Here is a 14,166-nt window from a genome sequence, read left to right as displayed (position 1 = left end):
ATTTTTGTTGTTATCAATGAATAGTAATGATGGCATGTTAACTTTCGCAGAAAACATATGAGTATTCCAAAAAAGGCTTGTCTTATTTAACCGTAAAGAATGGCCTTGATAAAGATTCCAGACAGCCTGCAGATTCCTTGAACAAATATTATTAGAGAACAATTTTGTACATCTGAAATCACAACATAGATAGTGACTGCTTCCAAAATTAAACATGATTATAAGGCAAATTTAAATAAATTGGGATTTAAATGTAGAGTTACTTGTACTGGTACTCATACAAGGTAAAGAACTGTACATATTACCCAGTATTTGTATCAATATAGACAGATTATTTGAATAATAAATCTCAATAATTTCTTCATGCCTAGTATGAGGAATTATATCATTCTCTATTATCGTCTTACCTTTAATCAATAAGCCCCACAATATTATTGAAATTCCTGAGAAAAAATTCAAGACTCATTGCTTAATTATTCCTGTTCTGATTGTGGTAGGTATAAAGATGGTACATAAGCGAGCAGGATAAGTTTATCACCTTAATGCTAAGATGCATTCATAAAAATGCCTCTGTCATTGTCCATGTTAATTAAGCATGTTGATTGAATAAACTGAGGCAACATACTAGAAATAACTTTTCTTGAAAGTTTTTTCATCTACTTTTTCTCTTTGTTCAAGAATGACAAAAGTAGTTTAGCTACTGTAAACATTTTATTGAAGATATTTAAATACATTATCTGATGCATGAATAAATACAGTTATGGGCTCAACCATTTTAAGCAATCAGCTTATCATTTCTATGAGAATATATTGAATACTGCTAATAATTAAGCATTTCTATTGTTGCATAGTAATTCTTTAGCAACTGATCCCAACCAAAATGAAATTTTCTAAATGCCAGATAAAACATTCAAAATATTGATTTTAAAGAAGCTCAGTGAGATCCCAGAGAAACCTGAAAACTAATGCAAAGAACACATAAAATTAATTTACAAAATGAATAAGACATTTGCCAAGGAGATAGATATCAAACAAACAAACTGAGGAACTGGACTCAAAGTGTTAACTAGATGCAGTCAGAAGGCGTATCTTGAGACAGGGGCATTGGGAAGACAAGACTGGCACTCTCCGAGCAGATCTTTGAAGGGAAGACATTGAGAGTAGATGGAGGGAGGACACAGATGCGAGCTGAAGAGGGAGGAAGCTATATAATCTGCACAGGACTGCTGTGCATGAGATGTATTCCTGGCCCCTAATGCCACGGTGTGAGTCAAACAGGTGAGAAGCAACCAACTCTTGCCATAGACCTCTGAAATCCTTGGAAAAAGAGATTCTACAACCCCCAAGGACACAAGCTTGCAAGGAAAGCTGCTTAGAGAGATAGTAGAGTCAGGACTCCAACCTGTGCAGAGCCCAGATAGTTTGGTGTGGGAACATATGCAGTGGAGCACGGCCATGGGTGCCTATTGTCCAATGCTTACCAAGCTCCTCTAGGAGATTTTATCCATAAGGGTACTCTTGGACCTGGACAGAGCAGGGTGGTTTTACCCATGAGAAGCGACCAGTTCAATCTGAGCACCCACCTATCTCCTGGCTTCTCTGGGGGTGCTAGCCTGCCGCATCTGCTTTCAGTGCTGCCTCAGATGCCCAACCAGGAAGCTTCTCAGGGGCTTTCATCATATTTCTTTCTTTGGCAGACTGTGCCTGACCATCAAAGAGCTCCACGAGAGCAGCCCCAGATGATGTGCAACAGCCCACTTTTACCCTCCCCTCCTTGCCGTCTTTTCCACACCACCTTGCTGGCATACAATCACCCATGGCCACTCACCAACACTGCTTTGCTAGCATGCATAGGGTGGACCTTGCTTTCCCACCTCAACTGGTGTGCATAAACCCCACCATGACATGGCAGCCAGTGTGAGCACATCCCATCCCTTCACAGCCTGGTTATTGGGCCATTGCTAGACCAAACATGCACAGGGACACTGGCAACCTCAGATCCACAAACAGGCAGCTACTGCCCCTGTTGTGAAAGCACACACAAAGGCCAGCAACTCCACCTCCTGCTGCCCACACTGCCACAGCTGACAGTGCAAATGTGTGCATGAATGCTGACAACCCTGCCTCCTTGCACTGTCACTGGTGCTACTGCAAATGCACACATGGATGCTGGAACCCCACACCCACCAGCCCTCCACACACACCACCACTAGCATGTCTCTGCACAGGAATACTGCATATCTGCTCTCACTAGTACCCCATCCCAGAATATGTGTGTGTACCCACTTCGTTGACTCAACTGTTTGCATGAATGAATGAACACAGATCTTGCTCCCACTGCCCCAGTGAAGCACTTTTGCCAGCACCAACCACTGGAGTGCTTTGGCCAATAGCTCAGGCTCTCTAGTGCAGCAGGTTACTAACATTAACATTGAGGGGCCAGAGAACAAAGCTGGGGCCTGATATCTGCCCTTCATAGGTAGCACATGTAGCTCAGGAGTACCAACCTGAGTCTTGGCTTCCTGAAATCTTCCAGGACTTAAACTAGTCAACTGAACCCACCTTATACCACAGTCAAATTCCACAGATCATCAAAAACATAAAAGTTAAACATATATTCAAAGAACCACAATTTCAAACACTGAGGAACATCAGCCCACACATATAAGAAAGAAACAGCGTAAGAACTCTAGCAGCTCAAAACACCAGAGTGTCTTCTTACCTCCAAATGACTACACTAATTCCCCAGCAATGGTTCTTAACCAGGTTGAATTGGCTGAAATTACAGAAGTAGAATTCAGTATATGGATAAGAATGAAGATCATTGAACTTCAGAATAAAGTCAAAACCAAATCCAAAGATTCTAAGTAATGAAATAAAATGACACAAAAAAGACAAAATGGCCATTTTAAGAAAAAAAATCTGATGTGATAGAGCTGAAAAACTTACTTAAATAATTTAAAAATACAGTTTCAAGTATTAACAACAGAATCGACCATGCTGAGGAAAGAATCTCAGAGCTCAAAGGTCAGTTCACTGAAATAAATCAGTCAGACAAAAATAAAGAAAAAAGATTAAAGAAGAATAAATAAAACCTTTGAGAAATAGGGAATTATGAAAAGAGAATTCATTTGAAATACATATAAAATATAATTCATATGAAATACATTTCATATTTAAGGATATCATCCATAAAATTGTAAAAATACATTTCATATTTCAGAATATCTTCCATGGAATGCTCCCCAACCATGCTAGGGAAGACAACATTCAAATTCAGGAAATGCAGAGAACCCCTCAATATATTATCCAAGACAACTAAACTCAAGACATGTAGTCATTAGATTCTACAAGACTGGAATAAAAGAAAATGTTAAAGGCAGCTAGAGAAAAGAGGAAAATCACCTACAGATGGAACATCTTCAGTTTTACAGTGAATCTTTCAACAAAAACCATGAAAACCAGGAGCATGGGGCCTGTAGTCAGCATTCTTAATGAAAAGAATTTCTAGCCAAGAATTTTATATCCAGTCAAACTAAGCTTTATAAGAGAAGGAGAAATAAGATCCTTTTCACACAAGCAAATGCCAAGGGGTTTCCTTACCACCAGAAATGCCTTATAAGAGGTCCTGAAGGGACTGCTAAAGATGGAGAAGAAAGACTTACTGGCCACTACAAAAGCACACTTAAGTACATGGACCAGTTACACTATAAAGTAATCACACAAACAAGTCTGCATAATAACCATCTAACAACATGATGAAGGAACAAATCTACAAATATCATACTAACTTTGAACATAAACAGGCTAAATGCTCTAATTAAAAGGCACAGAGAATTAAGTTGTATTGGATAAAGAAACAAGAGACAATGATATGCTGTCTACAAGAAATGCATACCACATGCAAGAACACCCATAGGCAAAAAGCAAAGGAATGCATAAAAATCTACCAAGCCAATAGAAAACATGTCCTCTTCTATGCATGTCTGATTCATGTATTACCCATTTCTTGGATCTACAAAACATTAATCAGTTCTTATTTTCCTCTTCCCTCACACACACACACATAGCACACACATGCCTACACACATACACACCATCTTTTCTTCTAAAGACATCTAATTTGGACTTTCATTCAAATATCATTTTTTAGCTACTTTTTGTTTAAATTTTAATTATTGTATGTACATGGTAGGTGTATATATTTGTGGGGTATATGAGATATTTTGGTAAAGTCATGCATTGTGAAATAAGCACATCATTTGAAAACAGCTTCATCTCTATTCCTTTAACAATACTTCCTTTCAAAAATCTTCAAATTTTCATCTAAAGAACCCAAGGCAGTTTTTGTCATAATTCCAATGGAATTTTTTACAGAAACAGAGAAAAGCAATCCTAAAATTCTTATGGAACCACAAGACTCCAAATAGCCAAAGCAATCTTGAGAAAGAAGAAATAAAAGTTGTGGTCATCATGTTTCCTGATTTCAAATTATGTTACAAAACTGTGGTAATCAAAAGCGTAGACTACCGGCATGAAAACAGATATATACATGAATGAGACAGAATACATAGCACATAAATAAAACCATGTATATACAGTCAGATTTTACATATATAGATATGAAATGATAGTCACTTAAATAATAAATAATCCTGGGAAAATTGGATATCCACATGCAAAAATTAAATGAAATTTGACCCTTATACAACACAGAAAAGTCAACTGGAAATGCATTAAGGAGTTAAAGTAAGGCCTAACACTGTAAAACTTCTAGAAAAAAAATTAGAGGACAAGCATTTTGACATTGATCTTCACAATGATTTCATGGATATGACACCAGAAGCACAGGTAACAAATGCAAAAATAAACAAGTGGGCCTATATTAAACCAAAAAGTTTGTTACAACAAAATAAACAGTCAACAAAATGACAAGGTAACCTAAAGAATGGGAGAAAATATTAGTAAACCATATATATGTTAAATGATTAATATCCAAATTATATAAGAAACTCATACAGTAGCAAAAAATTAAAAAAAAATGGGCAAATGACTTGAATACACATGTATCCAAACAAAATGTACAGATGGCCAATAAGATATGTAAAAATGCTAAATGTCACTAATCATCAGGGAAGTGAAAATCAAAACCACAAGAAGATATAAGTTTGTATTCATTAGGGTGTCTGTCATAAAAACAATAAAAGATAATATCTATTGATGAAGATTTGGAGAAAAGGGAACCCTTGTCCACTCTTGGTGGAGATGTAAATTGCTGCAGTTATTATGGAAAACAGTATAATGTTTTCTCAAATAATTTAAAATAGAGCTATTGTATGATCAGGCAATCTCTCTTCTGGGTATAAATTCAATGAAAACAAAATCGGCATCTAAAAGAGATAGCTTCAGTCACGTATATTGCACTGTTATTCACAATAGGAAATAAGATAAGTGTTCATCGGCAGAAGAATGGATTAAATGACATGGCGTAGTTGTACAATGAACTATTTTTTCAGACTCAAAAAGAAGAAAATCCTGTGCTTTGTGACAACATGGATAAATCCAGATGACTTTATGCTAAGTGAAATAAGCCAGACACAGAAAGAAAAATACTGCATGATCACATCTGTATGTTGAATCTAAAAAAGTCATAATCATTGAAGCGAAGTGTAGGATGGTAATTACTGGGGGTGGGGGGAGGGGAATGGGGAGATGTTGATCAAAGAATACAAAGTTTCAGTTATATGGAATTAATGAGTTTTAGAGATCTAATGTATATCATGGAGACTATGGATAATAATGCTCTATCATACACTTGAAATATGCTGAGAGAATAGATCTTATTTCTCCACATGCAAAAAAATGGTAACATTTAATGGATAATCTGCAAAAAAATATGAAATCAGAAGGAAAAGTAACAAGCATTTTCAAATTTCTTGAGAGAAGGCTTTTAAAATTAAGTGACAGAAGAAGATAAAAAATAATTTTTAAATTTCTGTATATCAAAAATCATATATAACAAATATATACAATTTTGACAAGTTAAAGAAAAAAGTTATAAATGTAGAGTGATTGGAGCAATAAAAAACAAAATAAATATTTCACATATATCAAAATTTATCAAAAATAGAATAAAATATTTGAACATGAAAAATCTTAGAAAAATAGTTTAAAACATATGGCACATATGTGTATGTATACACACATGTATATGAATATGTATATGCCCAAACACAAACTATTAGAGATAGCTTGTGAATCAACAAGAAAAATACAAAAATATATAGAAAAGGCAGAAAATGATGTGAGTATATCAGTCACAGTAAAAGAATCATAAATGGTTTATAAATATGTAACTTTTTGTTTCCTATGTAATTAAGTCCAACATTTCCTTTAGCAACAAGATATCATTTTGCCTGCCAGATTAGTAAAGATTTTTAAAATGAATATATTCATTTTCTAGTGAGTCTAATGAGATAGATTTTTTTCCTAGAGTACATATTACTAAATCTTTATAGAAAGCAATTTAGATATGTGAAACTTAAATATGCTACACATTTTGATGTTTTAATAAGAAATAGGGACAAAAATGATACATAGAAATGGTTATCACAGCATAATTTATAAGTGATAATGGCTTTATTTTCATTAACAAGGAGCTATTTAATCCCACGGTGAGATACATACAAATAATGGGAAAACACAGTCATTAAAACCTATGTTTTATGAAAAATTTTGTAATACAGGGAAATGTAAAAATAAATTATAATAAATTATAATAAAATTTGTATAAACAACACATTTGAACAATGATAGTAAAATATATTCCTTGAAAGAAAATTATTAGGAAATTATCAAAATTCTAATAGTTGCCATCTCTCAAGGTGCTTTTGAGATGATTTTCATTATAATAAATTTTGGTATGTTAGAGTTTCTCCAGTGAACATGTGTTGCTATTATTATGTAAAAATATGTTTGATAACCAATAACCTTTTCTAATTTTAGGAAATAAGTATAACATTTTGTCAAAAGCTTCATTAATTACCAAGTGATAGAAGATACAACATATGGCAAATTAATTAGTTTGTTATGTGAGAACTATAAAATCTAAGTCAATAAACATAAACTATTACAAGAAATTTCTAAGTAAAGAGTATAAAGATTTTTTTTTAACCTTTGCTTCTTTTGGTCTTATTTTGTTTTATTTTAATTTTTAAGAATGAAAATTTAAATAAGTTTCCAGTCTGTGTTAAAGGAGCCAATGTATTGGCAGAGATTTCAGATATTTTGTGAAGCAAGATCATGGAGGAGGCAGAAATGTAGTCCAGAGCAAATGCACAAATAAAGATTGAATGCTACTTTCTTCAATAAAAGAAGGGCAAAAGATGAGGATGATTGAGGATGGAGATGGGCTGGCTTTTAATTGAAAAGTAAGGATTAATATTTGTGTGATGTATGTCCCCTCCCCCCTGCTCAATTTCATGGTAAAGCCTCCAATTTTATAATTTCAGACCATCATCAGAAAGTGAGGAAGGTGAGATGGGATGAGGACCTATGGAGGGTGTAAGATCTGAACACCTGCTATTGGCATTGGAATGAAAGCTGTATACTGGCTTATAAAAGAGTTAGTGCATAGTTCCAAAGGCCTAACGGATGCTGGAATTACTTAACTACTTTGTCTTGAAATCAGTTTTAAATATATATATACTATATATAGTATTTTAAGTTCTAGGGTACATGTGCAGATCTTGCAGGATTGTTGCATAGGTACACACATGCCACGGTGGTTTGCTTCTCCAACCCCCTGTCAGTCACCTACATCAGGCATTTCTCCTAATGCTATCCCTAATGCTATCCCTCTCCAATCTGCCCACCCCCCACTGTCCATCTCCTAGTTCCCTGTCCCACAACAGACCCCAGTGTGTGACGTTTCCCTCCCTATGCCCATGTGTTCTCATTGTTCAACACCTGCCTAAGAGTGAGAACATGCAGTGCTTGGGTTTCTGTTCTTGTGTCAGTTTGCAGAGAATTATGGTTTCCATATTCATCCATATCCCTACAAAGGACATGAACTCATCCTTTTTTGTGGCTGCATAGTATTCCATGGTGTATATGTTCCACATTTTCTTTCTCCAGTCTATCATTGATGGGTATTTAGGTTGGTTCCAGGTCTTTGCTATTGTAAACAGTGCCACAATGAACATACTTATGCCTGTGTCTTTATAATAGAATGATTTATAATCCTTTGGGTATATACCCAGTAATGGGATTGCTGGGTCAAGTGAAATTTCTGTTTCTAGATCCTTGAGGAATTGCTACACTGTCTTCCACAATAGTTGAACTAATGTACACTCCTACCAACAGTGTAAAAGCCTTCCTATTTTTCCACAGCATCTGTTGTCTCCAGATTTTTTAATGATTGCCATTTAACTGGCGTGAGATGGTATCTCAGTGTGGTTTTGATTTGCATTTCTCTAATGACAAGTGATGATGAGCATTTTTTCATATGTTTGTTGGTCTCATAAATGTCCCTTTTTGAAAAGTGTCTGTTCATATCCTTCACCCACTTTTGAATTGGTTTGTTTTTTCCTTGTAAATCTATTTTAGTTCTTTGTAGATTCTGGATATTAGCCCTTTGTCAGATGGGTAGATTGCAAAAATTTGTTCTCATTCTGTTGCTTGCTGATTCACTCTAATGATTGTGTCTTTTGCTGTGCAGAAGCTCTTAAGTTTAATTAGATCCTATTTGTCTATTTTTTTTCACTGCAATCAGTGAAATCACTTTGTGACCTGTAGAAATTTACTGGAGAAAAAACAAACAAACAAATTGCAAGAACAATTTAAGAGAATAAAGGAAAAAGAACCTATTTGTTGAAATTAACATATCAAGTTTTGCGGAGCAAATGATTTTTGAAAATCATGGTGATTAATGTATATTTTTAAGGTCAAAATTTCTTTCACAGATTTTGGTGATTATACATATTCCTTTAGCATCCCCTTAATGAGGTAATCTCTGGGAGCCTGTGAATGGTTTTTAAAATATTTAAAAATTTAATTTATTATGGCTGAAGTCACATTGGGGTATAGATGACACATTGAATATGTAGGGAAGAGCTATTCACCAATGAAATAATTAAATACTATTTGAAGTTGTATTTCAATAATCAAGGATTTATTAATGAAAGCTATAAGCCTTGTATAAAATGAGATGATACTGCTTGAGGCTGGGCTGGGCCTTGGCTAAGGAATTTAAGACTTTGCAATCCTGACACTTCTAAAATTTATGCAAATAATTTCTTTCAAACCTTGACCAAAATGAATAATTCTGAAAAGGAAGTCTTATTTGGCCCTTATTCTTATAGGAATGTTGATATCATTCTAATTAATCAATATACAAAGTTAGCACACTTATGATAAATCTAAATGAAGATGTATAGGCTTGTGTGGTATGTATGTGTTTATGTAGGTGTACATTTCTTCTATATAGATTTTATTGATATATGCTAACAATATATTCACTGTGACCTTCAAACCAGTATTTCCTGAGCAACATGGACTTCACTGCTAAAGCAAATTCCATTTCACTTAAAAAAAACCTAAAGCTGCATATAACTGGGTTATTGAAAATAATAGTAATGATCATTTGTGTATAATCTTTACAACTTGGAAATAATTTTTACATTTAATTCCTACATGAAAACCCTTCAAATGACATAAATCAAGTTAAAAATCCAAGAACTTCCCCCATCAACTGTCTCATGGAGCCATACGTAATGAATCACAGTGAAGACAAAAGGTAATTTAAAAAATGGTTTTGCAAGTTTTACTTTTGTCTCTATGAGAACTTGGGAGCTAATTTATTTCATAGCCCATAATATTTCTTAATAAAAGTGTTATTTCTGTTTTTCTTTTAGAGTCTCTGTCCTTGTTTCCCAGAGCTTTATAGTGAAGGTTTGCTTCTCTGTTTCTCCTTCCCCGTAGTTTTGTTTGCTCCATCTCCAGGCTTTTGATTCAGAATCATAAGGTATGCACTGATGACTGGTAACATTTCCTTTCCTTTGGGGTAAGAGTGGGAAAAGGGAAGAAATCTGAGTTGGTAAAGAAAAAAAACAATGAGGTGTGAATGAACTAGGAAATCAGGAACCCTTGTAACATTAGGCATTGCAATTCCCATTTTTCAGAGTTGAAATCCCAATGTCTGATAAATTAATTAGCTAAGGTAAAATAAGGAATATGTGAGATCATCAACATTCCAATTTTTAATGTACATTTTAGTGCTTTTCTCTCCTTATCACATACAGCTTGGCTTCCCCTATTTGTAGAAATAATTTAAAAATAAGAAGGAAAATGATTTTCAATAATCATTCTCAGAAACTTCTTCCCATCTTCAAATCTTATTATACACAAATATACAAAGTCATGCATGCACGCATATGTACACACACAACCTGTGATGGTTAATATTGAATGTCAACTTGATTGCATTAAAGGACGCAAATTATTGTTACTGGATGTGTCTGTGGGGGTGTTGCCAAAGGAGATTAACATTTCAGTCACTGGACTGGGAGAGGCAGACCTGCCCTCAATATAGGTGGGCAGAGTCTTATCAGCTGCCAGTATAGCCAGAATAAAACAGGCAGAAGAAGGTGGGAAGACTAGACTGCCTTAGTCTTCTAGCCTACATCTGTCTCCCATGCCAGATGCTTCCTGCCCTCGAACGTCAGGTTCCAAGTTCTTCAGCTTTTGGATTCTTGGACCTTTGACCAAAGAATCAAAGCTGCACTGTTGGCTTGTCTGCTCTAGAGGCTTCGGGACTCAGACTCGTTTTCTTGCTCCTCAGCTTGTAGACAGCCTATTGTGGGACCTCACCTTGTGAGCATGTGAGTCGATACTTTTTAATAAACTCCACTTTATATATACATTTACCCTATTAGTTCTGTCCCTCTAGAGAACCCTGACTAATACACAATCCCTTTCATTGCAAATGCCAAGTAATTCTTTTGCTTTTTACCACTCTAATAACTGAAAGTGGAAAGAGATCTACTCTTAAACATGCTTCTATGACTTAGTTATTGGATTGTTACCCAACCCCTGACTATTTCAGAGACAGACAGAATAAAAGTAGAACAGCCAGAAAAAGTCATCTGGTAAATTGATTCTTGGCAGACTGCTAATGCTCAGCCACATCTGATTGCTTCTCCTGGATGCATATACAACTAAGCTATAGGTTCTAGTGTCCCTTGTTATCAGGTATGACTCTGTGCTGAATTCTGACTAATGAACTGTCAGTGGAAGTCATATACAGTATACCACTATCAGGATTGTCTTTAAAATCCTCCCATTGACAATGTTAAATTTTTTCACCATGTTCTGGCTGAATGGATGGGACGTCAAGGATCTGGAAGGCAATGAACGTATGAAGTGAAAGGATTTTGGGACCTTGAATAAGCTTATAGAAGGGCATTGATAAAAATCAATCACTTATTTCAATAAACCACAGATATTTGGTTATCTGTATAAATTATTTTGAGTAACTCAAGTAGGTATTAAGAGGACAGTGCTAACATAAACATACAGAATAATATTTAATAGGGATATTCAAGAGAAAAGGTAGAAAAGAAAACTTTTTATCCTTTTTGTCACTATTTTGTTTCTTCCACTATTATCATGGTGTTTTCTTTCATGCCACAAATTCACTCTTGCTTCTCCTCTTTAAACTTTGTGGCAATGACTACAAAGTCTATGCAGCATCTACCCTATTTATTTTTCTTTTGCATTATCTCTTAGTATTTCTAACTTCTCAGGCATAAACAAAACAAAACATATTTAAAAATACTTTGTTATTTTACTGCAATATCAGTATGCATTTATAGGGTTATTAGACAGAATTTGATAAAAATTTAGTTGACCAAAAGATATCAATAAGATAGATAAGAAAGCCTTGATTAAAGTCAAGGGCCCAAGAATGTTCCCCACAATACATCCAAGCCCTGGAGGACTTCAAAAATGTGAAGAAGGAGTAGAATCCAAGAACGCAGTGAATGTACTGTAATCCAGCCATCTATCTTCAAGATAAAGGTTACAGAATTTGGGAAGCTGACAAGAAGTGAGCAGTGTGTTTCTACATTTACCAGAAATGAAAATATGTCAGAAAATGCAATATCTTTTCTATAAATACCATTGTAAGTAAAAATTCAAAAAGTAGAACAACAGCTATACCACAAATTGCAAGACACATTCAAACTACAGAGCTTTTATTTCTGAGGATCAGCCTAATAGTTAGACTGCAGACCACATATCCTCATCTTCTATGTACACTAATATCTGAATAGAGACATAACAATTGAGACAATGAAACAAATAGGACCATCTCTGAACAAATAGAATCTGAAAACATGATCTGCTTGCCTTGAGTAGCATCTACACTCCTCCACCACTTGCACTCTTTTATAACAATAAAAGTAACAATAGCCAACACTTACTGTCTACCATGAGCCCAGCATAGTAAACCATTCATGGCTAGTCTTCCAGAATAATAATAATAAGAAGAAAGCATACACAGATTTAAAATATGCTGGCTGGGTAGGAATTAATAAGTATATATTGTGTCCAACAAAATGAGATGAGGAATTTGTAGGTTAAATGACAAAAATATACAATTATCTTTGAAAACCAGAGGTTTCCAGAAACATCTGACTTGGCCAATGGACTGATGAATCGAAAAACTGTAGCAGATTTCAAATGGAGTAAACTGAAGTCTCATTTGTAGTGTCACACCTGCTTAGGGGCACCTCATTCTGCATGGTCTGAATTCAAAACTTCTTCATATAGGGCAGTCAAGTACCCCACAGACCATTCAGACCATTCCTCACAGTGTCTGTGCAGGCTCGGGGAGGAATTCATGCAGGAAGTGTTGGCATCACAAAATGCTACCAGGACAACATGAGGACTGGGCTTCCAGCCTAGGTACACTAAATACCAGAAGGCAGAAAAGAAGAACATCTGGCACCTGTTACAGACACATGTATCAGCCTTCTTTCCACCCTCCTTCAATCTTGAAGGATGAAAACAGTCTTCTTACATCTGGGACAGGACTTGTCATCATAGCTCATGTAGCCCTGTCAGGGGGCCACATCTGGTAAAACAGAAATATCACCAGGGGTTCTCCTCCAAAGTTCAGAGCTGTCAGGTGAAAATTGAAGTGGAGCACAGAAATGTTCAAGGGAATCAACCAAGCATGTTTTTGGTGTATATCCATTTTCTTTATCAGACACAGTGAAATTGTGGAACTCCTGTTCCACCATAAGATCTGGTCATAAACACTGTATGTAAAAAACTTAATTCTGATGCATATTTTTTATTCCTTTACTTTTCCAGCCTTAATATGGTACTTAATCTGAAGAAATGGCTCATTTTAAAGACATTCATTTGGATATCATTATGCATAAATGTGATAATATGAGCCGTTATACATGTAATTATTTTCATATGACAAATTAGGATATGGAAAAGACAAGTAATTTTATGACCAGCTAAGAAGTGAGGATACACTTAATTATGTTAGAGTTGATGTAGTGAAATAAATTATATATGCTATAAGGTTTTAGCTCAGTCCTTGAATATAATGACTATGTAAATAATATATTTTTAATTCACTGATGTTTTCACTAGTCTGAAATATTTTAATTTATATTAGTATTATTCTTTTAATTATATTAGTATTATTCTTTGAAAACCAGGGGCTTTCAGAAACATCTTTGCTTCTATTTTTTCTTTTAAATAAATATTGAACCATGGTACTTATCTGCAAAATACTAAAACAGTTTCTCTGGGTATAGGTCCAAGAGCTCTGCATTTAAAAGCATGTTCATAGTATTTCTTACACTTAGAAACTAAATATTTACCATTAGTATTTCATGATCTCTTAAATTTGTTATCCACTTTTCATTCTTTTTATTTCTACATTACTATAGAAAGCTGATGTATTCTAATTTAAATAAATGTTCCATAAACTTCTTAGTTGTTCAAGATCAAAACCTTGAGTCATAATCATCATTATAGTCTACTCATTCCCATCCCTGTAAAGCAATGGCAAAGTCCAATAGCTTCCATTTCTATCATGCCTGTGAATGCTCTGTAGATTACAAGGCATATATACTCATTAGA

This window comes from Sapajus apella, unplaced genomic scaffold (assembly GCF_009761245.1).
Source record: "Sapajus apella isolate SASKATOON/1434 unplaced genomic scaffold, GSC_monkey_1.0 scaffold28, whole genome shotgun sequence".
Classification (NCBI taxonomy): domain Eukaryota; kingdom Metazoa; phylum Chordata; class Mammalia; order Primates; family Cebidae; genus Sapajus; species Sapajus apella.
This window is presented reverse-complemented; position numbering follows the sequence as displayed.